Below are 22,854 nucleotides of genomic sequence, written 5' to 3' on the forward strand. Positions count from 1 at the left end.
AACACTTGCATTTCATATGGTTTACTTTGTTATCCAGAGATGCACTTAAATATTGCCATACAGTCAATGTGCTAGGCAGCACCTATGTGGTTGTCTTAGAAAAGAGCAGCAATTAACTGACTCGGGGAAAAAAAATACCCGTACTGTAAATGCCTCTATGGCCCAGTTAGAAACATGCAGTAATGTTAGACTTATTAAAAACATACACTAATAAATAAAAGGAGAGACAGGACAAATCTAAACTACTCCTAGGTGTCTTTTAAAAGTTATATCAATTAGTTCATACCGTGAAAAGAAACACACATGATATGCCCCAAGGACTGTTCTCTAACCCTTTATTGACTTCCCCTTTGACAAATGAGATGTGTTAAAATAAAAGCAAGCTAGGGAAATCAAAACTGCGTAAAGTTCCCAGTGTGTCTTATTGAGTCTGAGCTTGTGCTTTCATACTTTGTAGCAGAAGCCTGTACGTTTCTATCATGTGATCCTTAGACTTTCTAATTAACTCATTATACAATACAGCTGAAAACTGTGGCTTCATCAAATAAAACAACATGAACTCAGTAGCCAATTCGTCATTTGGAACGAGTTTCAGTTAAGTTAGAAATGTCTTAAAGCCAACCAAGTGTTATCGATGTTTAAATGCAGTTTCATAGGGAATAATCAGCTAGAAGTGCCCGGAGCCGTACTGATCATTCATGGTGCCCTGTGCGAGATATAAATCCAGCTCCCCTCCCTGCCACCCCCGGAACTTGCAAGCAGCGAATTAAATAAATAAATAAATGAAGAGAGGGTTCAAAATCTTTGTAAATGTCAATGGAATGCAACAATAGAAATGAAGCCTAGAGCCTTCAGATGTACTTTTCTTGCCTTCAGTGAAGTAATTGATGACATGGTGTGACAAAGTGCCCGCCCCTGTGAATATTATCTGTTATATGTTGCGTGTTAATGTTGGTGTATAGTCATTGGTATAAACGGGTCTGTGTAACACAAATGTTTAAAATGTATATTTGTATTTAGGCACGAGGATTGCACAGCACTTCACGTACAAGTGAAAAGTAATAATATGTGAGCACAGGGAATTGCACTTTATTAATTCACGTGCAATTGTACCGAGACTCCAACTGAATGATTGATTAGCAGTCGAGTCTTGGTACAGCTGCATAAAAGCAACATGTTTTCACCCACTCGGGGTTGGGTGTTCGATGAGTGGAGAACGGGAGAGGAGGAGAAATCGTTTACAATTGCTATTGCGTGCTGGTGGGACCAGCACGATACTTGTGTGTTCAAAACTCACCGTGTTTGTCAGTGTGCCTGTCCGTGCATCGTTTTGTAAAGTGTTAGTCCGTTTTTGTTTGTCTTTTTTTATTTTGGCATAGAGTGTCGTGTCCTGTTGTTTCTGTTCGTTCAACTGTTTTATTTTACAATAAACCGGCGCAAGCAAGCGCCACCATAATTTCATTTCATCCGTCCTGTCTGTGTATTTCATTCCTTCCTGGTTCTGACGCCGCCCACTTCGGCAGTCTCTGTGACACATGGTCATAATTCAGGGTTAATGTAATGGCTAGATTAGGCAAGCATTCAATTTCAGCTTTCTGAAACTATACTATGCTTGAAAAATCACACTTGGATGGGAACATTTTTATTTGCATGTAAAGAATTATATTGTGTGAAAATTGGAACTAAGCTTTAGGTTACCAATAACCAGTTTAATAATTAATAGTAGAAGACGCTGAACTGGAAAATGCTGCCTGGGTAGATTTTCTCTGGAATGTTCCCATAGCAAAGGAACTCTTTCAGTTCTTTCAAATAAGTCCTCAAAATGTCCACAATATAGCATACACACTAATAGCATACGCCCAATCGAATAAATATGATTACTGCATCCTAAGCCATTAAAAAAGACCATGAAACTGCAGGGTGCAAATAAAAACGAAAGCATAAATAAACTGACAATATTAGCCTTACACTTGTGCCTTTTTTAAATACAATATAGTATCCTTACAATAGAACATATAAAGACCATACAGACATCACAGATCACAGAAATAAGAAACAATGCATACAATTTTAAAAATAAAGAAAAAAAAAAACATTAAAATCAGACAAAATAGACAGGAGCTCTATTCTCTGATGACCTGTCGTTTCTCGCAGACAAGAGATGATTTCTTATCATAGACGGGGAGATTTTGTAGGCCCGACATATCGCCGGCGACAAAAATCGCCCATCGTATGGTAGTCTTTAGTTTGTCAGTTTTGGAAGGAAAACAAAACAAGGTCAGCTGTTGTATTCATTTTTACTTTGTTTATTTTAGAAATGTCAATGAATCAACAGATGTCAACAGATGAACTGAAGATCTTGTTTGCTCCGCAGCTTCTGGAAAATCGCATGAGCGAAAAACGTGGCTGCGCACAGTGGTCAGTTTTTCAGATTGAATAGAGAAAAGTTAATATCAGCAAAGAATATTGTTTTATTTGGTCTTATTATTAATTAGCCAATCGACACCCCCCTCAGGTTGGATGCTAACTTGAGGGGGGCACCTATTGGCTGATGAATAATAAAGCGCTTTCATTTTTTTCGTCATGTTATTTTTGTTTTGAATTGTTATTGCACACATTTGCTTTACTTATTATTCATCAGCTAATCGGCGCCCCCCTCAGGTCAGTGCTCTGTGCGGCCGCACTGCTCTCAACCCCATTGGTATGGCCCTGGATGTGCCTGGTTACTGAGGGAATATTTACACAGGGCCAGCACGAGTAAACAGGAGCTGAAGGCTAGCCAAGTGTAACCCAGGGTTGCTAGGTGATGGTTATTTAATTCATGCAACGCTTTGGATGTAAAAGTTCATGTTTCTTTTTTTCTAAGTGGTATTAGAAAGGGCAGGTGTTGTTCTAGTTAAAGTAGGCGGTGCTAGAAACACAATAGAGCTGTGATGTTTGATCTGAAGCATGGTGCATACGTTGCTTCTAATTCAATGAAGCCATTTTTATCCAGGGTTGTTGTGTAACTACCTGTCAATCATTACACACTTAGCAGTGTGTGCACCATCTGGCTACCTTGAGTGTTGTACAAACACAGTTAATGTGACTAATGGCACATGAAACTGGGAATTATTTCACAAAGTCAATACACTCATTTATCTCCTACTAAAATCTCCTACTGTAAATCCTAAAAATGTATAAAGGATATTGCTTGTGTTTCTAATCGGTATACTAATAATAATAATAATAATAATAATAATAATAATAATAATAATAATAATAATAATAATGCATTGCTCCTTTATTATTTCATTTTATTTGTCAATTTACAAATCCAGCCATGTTCCCAGATACATTGCATAAGGGCCCGTGACTAATTCACTGTTTTTAATATTTCACATGTCTTTAAGTGTGACAGGCAAATGGCAAAATAACAAGGAAGCCCTATAATATACCAAGCAGGGTTCAATGGGTTCACAAAAAGCAGACCCTGAAGGTGACTTTACATTGCACGACCACCAACTGCATTTGCATTTCACTGCTTGAGGGATGCACGCCTGTGAAATGCAGGCTTAAGGGAGTATAGACATGTGCCACTGTTTGAATAAAATCCCTTCTAATGCAGAGCGCTGTGTATTATTAGCCCCTAATGCATCTGTTATACCCAACATTTGTAATAAATTTACCAGGATGAGCACCTGCTGGGAATTGCATCTCTTTTTAAGGGGGTCCTGCAAAACTGGCTACCAATACAATAATAATAATAATAATAATAATAATAATAATAATAATAATAATAATAAACATTGTAAAAAATGGATGGGTTTTATTTTACACTTTTTCTCCAGTTTTTTTGTATGCAAGTTGTATGCGTTGTTGTTGTCTTTGATTTATCTTTGAAACAAAATGGTTTACTTTTTTGTGTCTTAACATCAAAGTGAAGATCATTTAGATAGTAGGCAGAAGTCTATTTTACGATTAACTCATTTCAAACACCTCTATAGAGTCAACTCTCATTCGGCAAGAATCACCTCTTTCAAACGGTAAAGAATACATACAGTACTAGCCCTTGTTCAACCACCATATAAACAAACCGTAAAAACAGAATGAATACTAACAAAATAACTTGGAATATCATTAACACTAAAAAGTATAACTGGATGGAAATGATCCAATATTACTCGATTTTTTGACCTATGACTTTAAAAAAAAATTAAAAAATCTAAATTCATATTATATAAACATGAATATGAATACTGATGGTGTTTAAATACACTAATAGGTCTGCTTGTGATGTGACCCCCTCAACCCCTAAACTTTTCCTAAACGCTTTGGCATGAGTGGGAATCTGAATGATAGAATTCAATATAACCTGTAGTCTCACTATAGCACCATTTCTATTCAGACGGGAAGGAGGCAGTATAACGTATTTACACAGTTAGTGAAAAGGGAAGTTGGAATCTGTTGTTACAATGGAAAGTGGCAAAGCCATGAAACAGTTGTGCCAGGAACATTTTATTTGAACTAGACACTGATATTGATTTTATTATTTTTTTTTTTTTTTTTTTTTATGCATATCAGTAGCGCAGTTCAGAAAGGCTTCTCGTAGCCCTGTCCATTACCGTTGTCATCGCCGGCATTGTCTGCGCAACATCATCTCTGTCTGATAGTTTTTTAAAATCGCAAGAGAGCGATTTTCTGACTGGAGAAGCGTGCTTTGATCTAAAATCAATGGAGTGTTGCTTGTCTAAAGTTGTGAAGCATCGGTCAAGGACTCGGAGTTCAAATTGCATGGGGAGACAAGTGTATCTGACTTTACTCTTCTTTATTGCTTTGTACAATTCTTTGCATCTCTATTGTTATATACATCATGCTTCCGAAACACGCCGCTGCATGTTTATATCTTACAAAAACACACAAGTGGAATCCCTGTGGACTTATCTACCTGGTTTAAAGAGTCAGTTGTAGCAACAAACTGTATTAACACATTTGAAAGAGAGAAAAAGAGAAACAAATAAAATAGTTTGCATTTATTAATAAGAAAACCCTTTTGCACTTGATTGTTTTAACCCTTAAAAGGTCACATTGTGATTGTGCAAAATAACTTTGTTTTCAATTGTATTTATTGCACATATAAATCAATATGCAACATGTTTGTACAAAACATGTTGCACATTATAGTCACGCAAGCTCATCAATTGTATTGGACTTTAAAGTCCCTGGCGTGGTTTGTTGAGCTATAGCTCAAAGGTTAAATAAAACAAATATAATAGAGAGCTATAACGATTCAGGTTTACTGAAACCTGTATGGAAAATAGGTGGTGCATAGTAATATATAATAATACATGAATACAGATCTTTTATTTAACACCATGTAATCAAGGAAACTACAAAATGATATCACAGAAGTTTACCAGAAGCCATAGTACAGTATTTTGTCACATATTTTCAATTTGTCAGTTTTACGTAAAGTATATGGAAAACTAAAAAAAGTGATATGTAATTGAACATATTAACATCACATTATTCAGCAGCTTTCATTTCATAAAGCAAAATTAGTTAATTCTATAGGGTGATGCAAAACCATTAGTCATAGCTGAAGGCCCAACACAGGGTTGCAATGTTTGCCATGCTTTTTACAGAGAGATACAAAAAACTGCAGAACTCCACAATGCACTCCTGTTTTCCTCTCTACACTATTGCCCCTTAAGGATCAACTTTGGTCATCTACAGCTGTCTGCTTCAGCAATAACTGCTCAGCGCCGGCTTTCAGCACTTGAGAATTGCACTGCGTAATCCGTGAGACAAAACAGACTATGCAAATCTGTATCTTGATAATCCCAGAACAGCAATTAACAGCTGGTTGATCTTTAAGATTGTCCTCCAGAGAAAGTTTATACAACCAATGGGAACATAATTTAAGACTAACCATCTCTACAGGACTCGAGTCACTACTGCAGTCTGTAATTTTCCACCAGAGGCTTCTATTCACTAACCTGATGCATAACCCATAGCAATTTCACACAGCAACCTATCTACTTAGGTATATACCATTTATATGCTGAAACAGTGATAATGAGATTAATGCACATGAAATCATTTTGCAATTAACATGAAAGATTGCTTGTGATAGATGTCAGCTTTTAAAATCGGTTTACACAAACCAATGAACCAGATGCCTGTATAAAACTACAATATTACCATATATGGTGCTTGCCACAGTTTAGAGTGAGCATGGTGGTATGAGGGAACTATTTTTTTTTAAATCTACCCATGTATTTCCTGTCAACATTCTGGGGTCTGTTTCAATTGTGAACCAATGTCTCTAAAACTTACATTACTGAGAACTCTCCCAGTCATGTTTCAGTTGTACAATAACAGGAGGGTAAAGAAACTATTTTTGAAAAAAAACTTCATCAGGAACAAAACGCTGTTTAGATCATTACAACTATGTAAATACACAGTAATTAGAGACACTTAATGGAAAGCGTTACCCTTTTGTTTTACATTAAGTTCTGTTGCATTTTTAATTGATAAAAATAACAGGACACAAAAAATATAATTCTTCGCCCACAGCTAAAAATGAATTCAATCCCATTCAGCTGTAGTTGTTGTCCTCCGTTTTCTCTCCTGCCACCTTTTTCCTTGTCATTTTCCATTGAATTTAGGTCACAGCATTGTATGGTTCACAGTAGGGTATCGATTGTGTTTTGTTTGAAGAAAGAACATAAATCATAGCAATGTATAGCTGGTTCCAGCAGTTTCATATGTGAGAAGAAATTGATTTAACAACCACTGACTGAATAAAAAGCTGTTATATGATAAAACTGAGCCATTGTTCAAACTGAGTATGTGTTCCTGTCTAGTGTTAATCAGGAAAAGTTCGCAAATTAGTACTTCAATGGAGTCATTCCATCATTAAAAAACAAAAAATCATTAAAACAGTGTGTTATAATAAAGTAACACACTGACTTACTTGGCAGCTGTAATTTATGTATTTGGACTGAGGCATGATGTATACCGGTTACCTTGCACACCTCAGACGGGCTCTTCTGAATTCATGGTTATAGAGCTTTTAAATCTCGCTAACAGGGGACAGGATCCGTAATGGCTGTGCATCACTCAACACTACCCAGTACATATTGATCAGTGTCTGATTTTGTAATATCAGTCGTACATGTGGATCCTGTAGAATCAAATCATTATACCAAACAATGTGCTTTGCTTTCATGTGTTGCAGTATTGTGCTTCACAGGTGATTTCAAATATTAAGCGAACACATGAAGGTAAGGCAAGCTGAGAATGAACATTGCAAATGGAATAGCATGACAATGCCATTTATGGAATTTTCAACATTTATAATCCCTTCACAATGCTTTCTTACTCTTTTTTGTTCTTAAAAATGACCTCACGCATACTATGCACTAAGATTCACGTGAATTCCACTTTAAAATATTGTACTTTGAATGACAGTCAAGACATTTCTAATTATGTGCATTTAATTAAAAATCCACTATTCAAGGTTTAAGGGCAATTTATCATTGCAACACACATTATTTTTTTTAACACAGCAGCAGAAATATAATTGCTTTGAACAGCTCATATAGAGATGGGGTTCTGCTACATTATGAAACGTAGACATGACATATCTGCATCTACAGTGTGCACTAAACTCACAGGAAATGAATTTGAAAATATACAATGAACCAAATAGAAAAAAAGGAACAAAAGGAAAAACAAATGTGCTTTTCAGACATAAACTTTAAATTACGTTTTCTTAGTGTTTCTCATCCTTTGCATTTTTGTGCAATTTATCATCATTCCGAGTTGCACATAATGAAATTTCTCAAATATGTTTTTTTGTGTGTGTGTGTGTGTGTGTGTGTGTGTGTTTATATTTGCCTGATATAATGTAGACCAGATCATCCAAAGTCTATTGCCAGCAAAACAAACAGAAATCATGATAAGGGCTTGTGACAGGATGACACGAGACAGAGGCTGAGAAGCCAGGAAACTGCAGTACAAGCACTGAAGTTCACTTTAATAAACAAACATGACACTCAAGTACAAACAAAAAGGCACAAGAGCAAAATAAAGGTTTAAGCAAAAATACAAAAACTGTTCTGGCTGGGCAGAGCCTTCGTTGAACTTTTAAAGACAATGCAGAGATACAAAAACAACACAGGTTCACTCGCCAAACTCCTCTCTTCCAATAGAGCCCCAGGCTCTCATTTTATGGTATGTGGCTGGAGCCTAATCAATAAATCATTAGCAATGATCTAATTACCTCATTCTCACATTTTTTTTGGCAGGGAGGAGTTAACCCCATCCCTGCCAACCACCACCAAACACCAGTAAATATACATGGTCAGAGCTCTCACTCTGCCACAGGGCTCTTACTTTTAAAAAGATTTGTATTCAAACCCCCACCACAAAAAAAAAAAATAAAAAAGGTTTTTAACATAAGGATTTGTGTTATGTTACTTAAAACAAAGTAACATAAAGCTTAGAGCACCAAACTCATTTCACATATGACCTAGGCAATTGTGATACCTTCATCATAATTCAAATATACCGTGTCCCTTCAAATTTAAGCCTTTCTGGAAATGATACCCCCCCCCCCTCAATTTGATGAAGAAAGAAATAGGCTGTTTTTTAGAAGAATAAAATTGTTTAAAAAGTGTGTCTTACATTGGAAGAAACACGGTAATCCTGGATCTACAAGTGACAGGCATCCAGGCCTCTGATTCAGCTTCCTGTGACATCTTGCCTCACCTTGAGCCCTGTAATCGTCTTCAAATCTTGACACAGTATTTGACCGAGCCTTTTCCCCAATTGCTTCAGCCATTGCCCTTGATTAGTTTCAATCTGTCTCAAACAGATGGTGCTTTCTAAAGCCTTTAGCTGTAGCACTGATACCATACACGAAGTGTTCCCTGGCACGAAAACACTTTCTTCCATATAATCTGTTAGAGCAACAAGACCCACGTAACACATACTAATAGCAGATGTTTCTAGCTTCATTGTAGCACAGAGGCCACAAGGAAGTGCCCTGAGCACAGCTAAAACCTCAAAGTGCAGGGAGAAGCCAGATCTTAACCTTAAAGGCAGTTTTCAAATCCAAGTTGTTTTCTCCCTCATTAACATGACTACATACAAAAAGTTGAATCAGCGGGGTGGTTTTATAATCCACCACTGTTTAGATCATTAAAATAGACTGCATTTTCTTTTAAAGGTTCAATATAGCTCAATGACACCAAACTGGGTTTTTCCTCCCTTTGTGGTTGATGCATAAGCCACATGTGTTAAAGGGTTCCAGGGTAGATGTTGTCTGCAACTCATGCAACACATGGTGAGAATGTGTCTGAAGTCCATGTGGAAGATCCTAGACAAGAAACTAAAGATAATTAATTGTGTCATTGATGTATTGTTTGAAAGAAACCTGCCTTGGTCTGTTTGAGCTGGAATGACCCAAATGGTACAGCACACCTCTTTTTATTCCACACTTTCTTCCATGGTCAGAGTGTCATTTTGCTTTAGTGAATCTCAGAAAGGTGTCCCACAGAGTTCAATATTTCCTCTAAAGTCGCCAAATGTTTATGTCAATGAAGGCATTAGCTGTAATTACTTGTGAGATGATTAATCTATTTTTAATAGACTAACCCCCTGACAGATTCATCATAATTAGATAAAACTGACCTGATTCATTACTTGTCCATTTCACCTTTCCTGTTCTACAAGTCTGCTTCTGCAGTATGACAGCCTTATAGATATTCCATCATCAGATTGTAAGCAATGTCAAAATCTGTTGTGATCAGTAGGCTGGATAAAACTTGTCCAGCTTCAAGCCTTAGTTAATTTGCTGCAGAGATTCATAGAAATGTCACACTGTCTTTTACAAGATCACAGAAGAAATACCAAAATACCAACCCGAATTGCCAATAAGCATGTTTTCTATACCAAGACCAATATAATTTTCTGGGGTTATTAATCTCTTAAGAGCAAATGGTCTATGGAGAGGTCTTTAATCAGTGAGCATTATTCCCCAATAACTTTATAACGTGTTTAGTCTTGTGGATCAGACAATCGGATTTCTGAGGAGTCATTACTTTCCATCAGGACACCTAATTATATAGACTGTGTATGAACTGTGTAAATCAACATGTTCACATGTCTTACAAATATAACAGGTACCAGTACTTATGATACTTTATTGCATTAGCCAGTATAATCTATAATAAGCCTTTAAACCAGAAATGAAACACTTTTAAAAACACCTCATGATGCATATTATGACTATAGCTAGAAGTTAATGATCCAAGTTGGTGAAATCAAGGCAGGAATTGTGTTCATCATGTAAAGTGCGATAGAGAACCCTAATAAAAGTCCTAAAAAGAGTGTTAACCAAACCCTGCGAAAAAGCCATTGACATATGCATAAGAAATCCTCTGGCTTATACTGAGCAAACATGTATAGCACCTCAGATATTCCCATTGGCATGTCCCTGCAAAGCATCATTTAGCAATAGTATGAAAACGGATTTTGAAACAGTTTCTAAAATCATTTTTAAAGAAAAGTAAATCTAGTTGACTCAAATCTTACTTGCATAAAAGTGTATTTAAAAATATATATACAATGTACATGAAGAATATGACAAGCAGGGACATAGTTTCAAAATTGGATGCATTTCAAAGAGAAGCACGGGGAGAAATGTATTTGTTTTCTTTTTAGAAGTTTCTTTCAATTATCATCTGAATTGCAGTGAAGAGCAAACAAAGTCCTAAGAATTTCAATTTTGGATTAAATTTTTGCATTAAACATTTCAAACATTTTTTATATATATATATATATATATATTCTTTTAAAAATATAAATATCATATTTTGTTCTCCATAGTAACATAATAGTTGGAACTAGTTTATATTTGTTAAATCTATTTCATAATAGTTTTCGGTGCAATATTTATAATATATTGTATGAAAGTTGGAAAGCTAGGGAAAAATACATTTGGTGGCCCCCTGGTAAAATCAGCTCATAATGAAAATAGAAGCAATGCAGAACCTGGATTGTCTCAAACAAATACTTGAAAGTTTAGCAGCAGTATTCTACAAAGTGTGGAAATTGGTAAAGAAATTATGAAGCCCCAGCATTGGGGTGTAATGCATTACTCTAATCTAAATGCATGCATTGTAACTGTGCATAATAACATTGTAAATATGTGTAAGTATGCATGTATTTACTAAGTAGCTACTACGTAATACACAGTAATTAGAGACACAGTGTAAAGTGTTATCCGTTTTTCAGTAACTTACAACTGTAACGGTTCCTTTTTCAAACAGGTAACTAAATGTGGCAACATAACAGTTACTTTTAGTTACATTTAAAAATGTAACAGTAACAGTTACTTTTAGTTACATTTAAAAATCTAACAGTTACAGTTACTTTTAGTTACATTTAAAAATGTAACAGTTACAGTTACATTTAGTTACATTTAACAATGAAACAGTTGCTGTCAATTTCAGTTACATTTACTGTTAATTATGCATTAACAGTAGTTCTTATTATTTTTGCAGAAATCCGAAAGCACTTCCACAGTTCAAGTCAAAGCGTGCATGCACATGAACATGCTTTTCATATGCTCTTGCTAGAAAAAGGTATTTGCACCACAAGCACTACAGAACTCACTTTGGACTGGTGACCTCGTTTGTATATTGTGAGCGTACTAAAGATTGTGTTTATTGTTTTGGGACTGAACCTCTGGGTTAAACTGAGAAGTACACAGCCTTGTGTACTACCAGTCATTATTATTTACCATGGTCAATTAACTTTGGATAATAAAATAAAACACCATTGCACCTGGATTATCGTCGTCTGTCTGTTACTGATCTTCACATCATTCCTGCACCTGCACACTGTAAACCACTTTGCCACAGTCTGCTAATTAATTTATTAAATGTTTCAAACTAGTTTTTTCAATTGTTGTAGTACAAATACATTTCATTTTTGGCATATAAACAATGTACTGTATATTTTCTGACTTTCAATAATGTTGCATTACGAAGAGAAAATCATACAAACGTTACAATTCAATAAAACCACGAATAGCAAATCAACAATAACAAAACAAAATTAAAAAAAAAGATCTATAGAAAAATGAACTATATGGTGATAAAGCAGTAAATATAAAAAAAATGATGGGGTGATGCAATAAATGTGGCTGCCACTGTGCAAGCAAACAAGCAAATAAATACAAATGGTACGTACAGTCAAGTAAGCCTCCTCTCAACTTTTCCAATTAATCTTCAAAATATGCAGCGGTAGACACGTTTCCTGTTGTTTTTAAGTGTATCCTCAAAACTGGCATGTAGGGATGACAAGGCTGAGAAAGACTGATTTGATTGCCCCACGGCTTATTATTACCGTGAGACATCCCGGAAGAGATTGCATCATCGGTGGTGAGGCACCGACATTAGAGCAGTGTTAAAAAAGAAAAGACCACAAATGTAGGTGAACAACAGAAAAGGTAACAAGACAAACCTGTTTCTTTTTTTGCAGAAGGTAACTGAAATATTCTTACTCAGCTTTAAAAAGTTACTGAAGTAGTTTCCCCAACTCCGGTACTATGCAAATGAACAGTATTAAGAGACTCTTAATGTAAAGTGTTACCAATAAGTGTACAGTTAACAAGGGAAGCAGAATTAAGGTAAGATGAGATTTCTCATATAACTCTGCTTTCATTCCTGGTTTTCTCTGCAAACTGTTCATGCATTGAGGCAGATTATAATAAAAGTGGCTTTGGTCGTATTTGATGAGAACAAACTCCAGTTAATTTCTTGATGAGATTTAATGAGAATGGGCAAAAGGTCAGTAGTGAAATGTGATTAGAACAGTGTGGGGTCTATAGTCCTGCAATTAAGGTCTTTTCATAGGCAATGCATTTACATACATGTCATTGATACGACTAAGTGCCGAACCATGAAGAAACATACTCTCTAGAGAATATCTGGGAGTGATGTTGATTCTTTTTTCTTTCTAGTTTTGCTTTATAGCCCTTAATTGAGAAAAAAGACACTTTATCACTTAAATTGCTTCATTTTTTTTTTTTGTTTAAATCTATAGAAGTCATTAAGCTAAAAGCAACATAAGGATGTGTAATTGAAACATAATTCTTGGCTATGAAAAGCAAAGCAGATTTTTGTAACCCCCCCTTTCTCGGTTGGGTATCCCAAATACATTTTTAGTACAGTAATAGTGAAGATAAAATTGATCTGTTAGAGCAAAGCTGACTCTTTAAAAAAAAAAAAAAAAAAGTCTAATGGGGAGATCCTGTTCACTTTTCAAATAAAAACAATTATTGTCAGCTGTCTGTCATAAAAAGGTTATTTAAGGCATGTGTTTAAATGTGCAGGGCCAAGTCAAGTTTTGAAGATCATTCATGGAGTATAATTATACAGGGTCTTCAAGTACATAGAACATGTCTTCAGTTTAATATTACCATGAGCTGTCCAGGCCAAATCAGTGTCTTTCACCTACGCTTTTTCTAACTAGTTCAGGGCTTGAAACTTGCACTAGCCCTAGTGAAGACAGGACCCAAAACAACTCTCTGCTTGACTTTGTTTTGCCTCTTCTTTTACAGTTTATGATTTGGTGTTTTCAAAGTTAACCCATTTAACATTGTTCTGGTCTCACTACCTACATTGAATGTAAAACTAAGCACATTTACATTTTTAAGATATATCTTTAACTCTTTTGCAAAAGGGAAAGACTTTTTACTGAAATAGCAAGTGGACATAAAATAAAAGCAGACATTCTTCTGTAAGCTTTTGGTCCCAGAATTGTATCACACAAAATTCGATTCCACCCAACATTATGTGAAATAAGTAACGCATCCATCTGCATTAAAATAATCAGTTGAAAGTCATCTGTCGTTAACCTTTTGAGCGTAGCATTATTTCATTATTTCATTTCATCTTGTTAGATTTCTGGGGAAATCCACTAGTGAATAAATCATTGCAAAATAACAGGAAATTGCAAATCAGATTAGGTTTGTTTAAAATCGTTTTAACACAGTTAAACATCAGACTTCATTATTTACATCAATTTCTCCTGGAATCTAAAGGGGATTGACTTGTATTGTGGTCAAGGGATAAGTCACAAATCTTGATGACCTTTAAAAGAACAGCATTTAAAGATGTAGATCCTTTTTTAAACAATTACCTAGCTGAAGGGATATCAGTGTATGATTTATAGCTATTTTGTAAGCTACAACCAAGTGTATTGGTTTCTGTCTTTAAAACCAAAGATGAATATAAACGTTTGTTTTACATTTCTTTTTCTATATTGTGTTATTTTGATGGTACTTTTACAGTATGTTATAGGGCTCTTTTACTACCCTATTGAGTTACCACAATGTTCTGTAAATCTGCCTTTATCAAGCGTTAAGCTGCTCTGAGCTTGTCTGGAGAATTCTAAATGCCAGGACTAAACAGCCTTCCTCACTGCTTTTAAATCATGTGCAGCAAAGTGACCTTTCACTTCTGTCACCCCCACCTACTGTCAATCAACAGCAATGGCCAAAAGGATTGAGACATAATTAAAAAAACAAAAAAACTATATGAACATAATTTATATATTTTATTTAACATCATGTAATCAAAGAAACTACAAAATGATATTGCCAAAGTCTACCGGAAGCCATAATAGCAGTGCAATATTTCATTAAGGCCTGACAAAGAACTGACAAAAAAAAATGAAAAGCATGACTGTGGCAGGCTGGTGAGTGGATAGAGGCCCAGAGACAGACTGCAGTTCAAAAAAATAACTATTTTATTATAAATAAACAAAAATAAAGTGCACAAGGGCAAAATAACAGATACTCAAACACAAATAAAGCAAAAACAAAACTCACAAAAATAAAGTTTCCAGGCTGGGCAATGCCTTCACTGGATTTAGAAAATTCAAAAAACCACAAAACAAACACCAACCTGCTTCCTCAGCTCCCTCCTCTCCCAAATGAGAAGCTGAGGCCTCCTTTTATATCAGGTGGCTGGGCGCTGATTGATCGTTAATCAACCTAATCAACTAATCAACCCCAGCCACCTGAACATAATAAACCCAGGCAGGCAGGGGAAGTTAACCCCATCCCTGCCAATTTAAAAGGGCAGAGCTTTGCTCTGCCACACACCTCCCCCCATGTACAACGTACACCGGCTGCAATCGGCCAACCCCCCCCCCCCCCCCCCTCCTCCCCCCAAGAGTCCAATTATGTCCCTTGGGTGGGCTGTTATGGTGGGTGGTGGTGGGCGGGGTTGATGTCGGAGCCCCCAAGCCTTCTTTGGTTGAGGGGGCCCCGAATGTCCAAGGTAGCATGGCGACGGCGGCCCGGCTCCCTCTGGTGGCGGAGGCGGCGACGGCGGCCCGGCTCCCTCTGGTGGCGGAGGCGGCGACGGCGGCCCGGCTCCCTCTGGTGGCGGAGGCGGCGACGGCGGCCCGGCTCCCTCTGGTGGCGGAGGCGGCGACGGCGGCCCGGCTCCCTCTGGTGGCGGAGGCGGCGACGGCGGCCCGGCTCCCTCTGGTGGCGGAGGCGGCGACGGCGGCCCGGCTCCCTCTGGTGGCGGAGGCGGCGACGGCGGCCCGGCTCCCTCTGGTGGCGGAGGCGGCGACGGCGGCCCGGCTCCCTCTGGTGGCGGAGGCGGCGACGGCGGCCCGGCTCCCTCTGGTGGCGGAGGCGGCGACGGCGGCCCGGCTCCCTCTGGTGGCGGAGGCGGCGGCCCGGCTCCCTCTGGTGGCGGAGGCGGCGGCGGCGGCTCGGCTCCCTCTGGTGGCGGAGGCGGCGGCCCGGCTCCCTCTGGTGGCGGAGGCGGCGGCCCGGCTCCCTCTGGTGGCGGAGGCGGCGGCGGCGGCCCGGCTCCCTCTGGTGGCGGAGGCGGCGGCCCGGCTCCCTCTGGTGGCGGAGGCGGCGGCGGCGGCCCGGCTCCCTCTGGTGGCGGAGGCGGCGGCGGCGGCCCGGCTCCCTCTGGTGGCGGAGGCGGCCCGGCTCCCTCTGGTGGCGGAGGCGGCGGCGGCGGCCCGGCTCCCTCTGGCTCTGGGAGCGACGGCGGCTCCTCCCCCCTCTCTGGCTCTGGGAGCGACGGCGGATCCTCCTCCCTCTCTGGCTCTGGGAGCGACGGCGGATCCTCCTCCCTCTCTGGCTCTGGGAGCGACGGCGGATCCTCCTCCCTCTCTGGCTCTGGGAGCGACGGCGGCTCCTCACCCCTCTCTGGCTCTGGGAGCGACGGCAGCTCCTCACCCCTCTCTGGCTCTGGGAGCGACGGCAGCTCCTCGCCCCTCTCTGGCTCTGGGAGCGACGGCAGCTCCTCGCCCCTCTCTGGCTCTGGGAGCGACGGCAGCTCCTCGCCCCTCTCTGGCTCTGGGAGCGACGGCAGCTCCTCGCCCCTCTCTGGCTCTGGGAGCGACGGCAGCTCCTCATCCCTCTCTGGCTCTGGGAGCGACGGCAGCTCCTCGCCCCTCTCTGGCTCTGGGAGCGACGGCAGCTCCTCGCCCCTCTCTGGCTCTGGGAGCGACGGCAGCTCCTCGCCCCTCTCTGGCTCTGGGAGCGACGGCAGCTCCTCGCCCCTCTCTGGCTCTGGGAGCGACGGCAGCTCCTCGCCCCTCTCTGGCTCTGGGAGCGACGGCAGCTCCTCGCCCCTCTCTGGCTCCCGGGAAGGCGGCTCACCCCTCTCTGGCTCTCGGGAAGGCGGCTCACCTCTCTTTATTGGAGTGACCGGTGGATCTCCCATGTCTACCGCCAGGTAATTAACCACCATGAGGGCAACCTCTGGGAAGGAGGCCGGGTGGTGCTGTTCCTCCCACTGTTCCCACCTCTCCCCATCTCGACGCCACAGCGTGTTGATAACTATGGGGAGATCGTGGACGAGGTCTGCCGCAGGGTGCATCAACCAGTCCCAGATCTCCTGGGACGGTGGTGAAGGTGGTGGTGCTGGAGGTAGTGGGGTGGCCCCTGATGCCCGGGGTGAACACTGCACCTCTTCCTGGGCCTGGTTGTAGGGGCATCCTGCCCAGTTGTGGCCGTCCTCCTCACACCGGCCACACCAGTTTGCCGGTGGCACGTCTGGGCAGGACCGCCAACGATGGTCCTCCTTCCCACACCAGGAACACCAGGGGAAGAGGCTGGCCGGGTCCTCCAGCGGTGGCTGCAGCAGCTTACATTTCTTCAGCTGCTGCTTGTCCTGCCTTTTCCACTGTCTGCTCTTCTTTCCCATTTTTTTTTTTTCTCAAAAAAAAAAATAAATAAATACTGCTCTGAGCCTCTAGGTGGCGCTATCCCACTTCTGACACCAAATGTGGCAGGCTGGCGAGTGGATAGAGGCCCAGAGACAGACTGCAGTTCAAAAAAATAACTATTTTATTATAAATAAACAAAAATAAAAGTGCACAAGGGCAAAATAACAGATACTCAAACACAAATAAAGCAAAAACAAAACTCACAAAAATAAAGTTTCCAGGCTGGGCAATGCCTTCACTGGATTTAGAAAATTCAAAAAACCACAAAACAAACACCAACCTGCTTCCTCAGCTCCCTCCTCTCAAATGAGAAGCAGAGGCCTCCTTTTATATCAGGTGGCTGGGCGCTGATTGATCGTTAATTAACCTAATCAACTAATCAACCCCAGCCACCTGAACATAATAAACCCAGGCAGGTAGGGGAAGTTAACCCCATCCCTGCCAATTTAAAAAGGGCAGAGCTTTGCTCTGCCACAATGACATTTCCAAACCTAACATGTCCGAAACATCCTGAATAATAATATCTATGCATTCTATCACTATATATCTATATATCTATATTGTCCAACCATACAGGGTTTTAAAACCACTAACCACGTACAGCTGGCAAAACTGCTCAGCCAAAATTGGACTGCACTTGCCTGTCTCTGGCCCTGCAAAATAAAGCATAATGCATAATGAATACTTGAATGAATGTGCTTCATGCCAGTGGCATGAAGCATATTTTCATGCAAAATTGTAAGACTGGCTTGTAATAATTATCTTTCTATCGGTATCTTGAGTTACACATTGTAAGACAGTGAGGTGAAGTGGTTGATGTTATGCAGGAAGCAGACAGGACAAGTAATAAAATGCATTTATTGTATTTATTGTTGAACAGAAAGTAAAAAAAAAAAAAACTTAAGCAAGAAATAAACAATACAAACAAAACAATATATTAAACTCAACCCAACTGTTTCTTTCAGTTAATACATTGCACAATATTAAATTCATACATGCAATGATATAAAAAAATCAGAGCGCTAACATAGATACGTAAAGCAGAACAATACAAAACCTAACCCTAACACTCCCTCAAATATTTGTATTGAGCTCACTCCCATGTATATTAGCATCCCTGTGAATGTGCGTGCGCTCCCCAAGATAGTGACGCCCTGCAATCCATACAACGGCAAAAAGCCGAGCCCGACTAAAAACCAAAAAGGTAAGTCCTAAAACTGTACAATGTTTCGAAAACACCCATTCCTGGCCATAACCAGCCACAGCCACTGCTAAAGCTCAAAACAAGATACATTTTTCTTTCTTCACCCCAAAAACACACCCGTTTCAAGTAAGTCTAAAATAATTAAATTTTTAACCCATAATGGGTACACTTGTTAATAATTTGTAATAATTTAATAATTAGTTATGGATAATATATATATATATATATATATATATATATATATATATATATATATATATATATATATATATATATATATATATATATTATATATTTATTTTTGTTATTAGACTCTATTTCATTACAGGAATGCTCCTTTAGTCAGGGTTAAGATATATGTGATGAAGCACAGGTTATGCTTCGAATTCTCACCATCACAATAGTAATGACTGGTAGCAATCAAAGGGGACTATAAAAGTGATTACAACCAAGTTAGGATGTGATTACTGTGCTTCAATAAAATAGATAAAGGTTACTACTGAACAGCCTTCTGCATAGCAATCAGCAGCCTGAAGGATTTTTTTTTAAAGGATTCAAAATGTAATACGTGAAAGACCAATTTGCTGCGACTGTATATTTGACCTTAAAATAATCAAGTATTTTTTTTTTTAATTGATTTTTTAAGGTCATCTGTCATCTGGGGAAGCCACTGGCAAATATATTATTGTGAAATAATTGGATACAATTAGATATTTAAATAATATTAAAAGGATAGGTTGGGCTACACTTTACATTCTGTCTCTAATTATTGTGCATTGTCTAGTTACTTAGTGAATACATGTATACTTACACGTAATTACAATGTTATTATGCATAGTTACAATGTACTTAATGTGTTTTTTTTTGCTTGATATAGAATCCTAATCCTAATCTTAACCTTAATCCTAACTCAGACTAACTCTAAACCTAACCCTAACCCTTTTCTGATGCAATTTGTGTACTTACATATATCTTACAAAAAAGATTTACACCTTAAATACATTGTAACTATGCATAATGGCATTGTAATTATGTGTAAGTGCATGTGTATTTACTATGTAACTACTATGTAAGTACACAATAATTAGAGACACAATGTAAAGTGTTAACAAAAGGTGTAGAATTGGTGTCAGTTTGACAGAGACCACAAATTAGACTGAATATCTTTTAATTATCTCATTCCCAGGTGATATGTAGAATTTGACATCATTTTACATAGAGACTGTGGTTGTCCTTATCACAATGCATATATATATATATATATATATATATATATATATATATATATATATATATATATAACAGTCTCAACATCAGAAAGGCTGGATACACAGGGTCCCCAAGTGGTTCACATGACCCATGCTCTTCCAGCCAATGAGTGCAGGTCAGCGCCCTGGCTGTGCAAATATGGCCTTCTCTGGTGGGTAATCCACAGGGAGTGCTGCATTGATATGGAGGCAAAATAATCAGGGGCGTGATGCCTTGACCACGCTACAGGAGACCTACTGACCTGGTAGCTCACAGACATCCATTCAAAACCACCACACAGTGGTTAAAGGGGAAATCTGGAGCTGGGGGCACCCAGTGCCTAACCTACTAAGTTTAGGCACTTGCTGTCCAAGATTTCACATGTAGAATAGCATAGATGGATGTCAACTACGCAATTACAGAGATGCCAGGTTGTTTGTAGGCATTAAAATATGTAGTAATATGTATGTAAATGTTTAAATTATAATGTTGTAATGATATCTGGTCTACACAGTGGAACCTCAAAGTTCAGCAGGATTTATTTATTTATTTATTTTCAATCCATCCCCATTTTAGTTCCCATGCTGACACCTCTTATTTGCTTATAAAAATATCCACTGAAGGAAAAACAATTCTGCATGTTTCAGAAGAATATTATATATTGGAGGCTGTGTGGTCCAGTGGTTAAAGAAACAGGCTTGTAACCAGGCAGTCCACGGTTCAAATCCCAGCTCACTCACTGATAAGTTGTGTGACCTTGAGTAAGTCATTTAATCTCCTTGTGCTCCATCTTTTGGGTGAGACATTGTTGTAAGTGACTCTGCTGCTGATGCATAGTTCACACACCCTAGTCTCCGTAAGTCACCTTGGATAAAGGCATCTGCTAAATAAACAAATAAAAATAATGGTTGCAGGTTCTTTTACTGTCCGTTTATTAAGGAAGTACATAAGAGTGTAAACGATCGCTGTTGGGGATAACTGTGTGGAGGCATTTGATATTTATTGTGAAGAGAATGAGATTTTCACTGTTTCTATGTAAGATGAAATTATTTCTGTGGGGCAAGAGCATGATCATACAATGGATACAGCTATGGATAAAAGTTTTGCAAAACCTACAATTTTGGATTGAGACTTTTTAAAAAATAAATATATAAATATAATGTAGATCTTCTATTTAACATCATTTACTCAAAGAAACTACAACATGATATTGCAAAAGTCTACCGGAATAGTACAGTATTTCATGTTATATTTCGAAATGTCCATTTTTGTCATATGGAAAACTACAAAGTTTTTCGTTAAGTATATGGAAAACTACAAAGTTTTTCTTTGTATTCAAGTAAGCATTATCGGCCAGTTTCACAGACCCTAGTTAGTTTTAATCTTGGATATCCTAACCCTAAACTACCATTGAGTAGTCTGAGATTAGTGCTAATAGGGGGCTGTGAAATAAGCTGTATATGTTTTTTGATCTTTACAGACAGGTTGAAAGTAGAGGGATTTAACCTGCCATGCTCAGTCCATCTGGCCCAATTAAAAAAAAAAAAACTGTCTCAAAGCAATCGCTCCCAATTAAATAAAAAGACTGAGGCCTAGTGTCACTATTGCTTTCTGTCAGTATATTCTATGACCAGTGATTGGGTTATGCTCATTGAACAGTGTTTGTTCTAAAGTGCCACAGCTAAAATTGATGTTGTAACTAGAAAAAATACCTTATGGAATGATCTATTTTTGGAGGTATTGCATTTTGCATGAAACAACTTTATTCTGGATGCATTGGCTTTTTATTTTACATAGACAAAATTATGCAGCTTGTGGTTCCTGATATCACTTGTTGTGCCGTCTAACCTTACTGAACATGCCTGGTACCTCACACAGTCTTATTGATCTGGCATTGAAAGAAGCACACCCTGTACTAAAATGTCCTGTCATACTCATTAAGATCAATTTCAAGAGACTTTGCCTTTGTAAAACTTGAACTACAAAACATGCAATGCAAAAGCATTATAAGCATTGGTGTCCATGATTTGGTTCTTGATGGAGGAAAGTGACAGCCTACCTCCCTGGTGCCAGATCATCATTTGCATACATATTTAAACTTATGTGGCTAGTTTCACAGAGCACTCTTAGCGCTAGTCTTGGACTGCCTAAAGTTGTATTAGGTAAGTGTGAAAGTATGGCTTGAGCGGTGCATGTGGGTTGAGCCGTCAGACCAGGAAATGAAACTAAAACAATAGAACATACAGGGCTAAACTGAAAGCATTGGTGCTCAGCTTTTTATCAAACAAACAAATAAACAAACCGTTTAAACAAGAACACAATAAATAACAAAAAGGCACACAGGCCAAAGTAAAATAACACACAGTATAATTATGTAATACAAATGAATACCTTGTTTGCTAGTTGGCAGCATTTGCTCTTACTTTCTTTAAATCTCTCCGCCGCTGTGAGCCCGGAGTGGGTCATTTATACTGTGGCTGGAGCCTTAATTACCTATTAAACAATGACCTTATTAAGGCTCCAGCCACATTCCCACGAGCTACTCGGGATGGGGATTCAACCCCATCAACGCCAGTTACATTTTGAGACCAGCTTTTTCGCCGGTCTAAAATAATAAATAACAATGACAGACGGCTTTCGTCCATCCGCATACTAACACATAATATCATAATACCACTACTAATAATAATAATAATAATAATAATAATAATAATAATAATAATAATAATAATAATAATAATAGGTACCAAAAATACACACAAGGAATGGGCACCCCTTCACAGTAAGGGAGTCCAAGATCATTGCTAATCAAGGTCTGTGAAACCTTCCAATAGTGGCAGATATAGTTTGTTTGTAAAACTGTTTAAAACTTGAATACAGTGTATTCTTCTAAGTGAGAATCAAAACTGAAAACTCCATTCTGTTTCCAAGGGAACCTCAGTCAAGGTGTTTGAGTACTGTATGACAGAAAGCTTTACAATTAAGCAAAGCACAATCACTTGTTATTATTATTAAATCACAAAGCTCCCTTTGTTACAATAATTGCATTTCTTTCTCTTTTTTTTATGACTGGGTCATCATTCTAAAGCAGAATATCTGGCAATTTGGGGCTGGTTTTGTAATGAGGGGTCACGTGT

Source organism: Polyodon spathula, chromosome 31 (assembly GCF_017654505.1).
Source record: "Polyodon spathula isolate WHYD16114869_AA chromosome 31, ASM1765450v1, whole genome shotgun sequence".
Lineage (NCBI taxonomy): Eukaryota > Metazoa > Chordata > Actinopteri > Acipenseriformes > Polyodontidae > Polyodon > Polyodon spathula.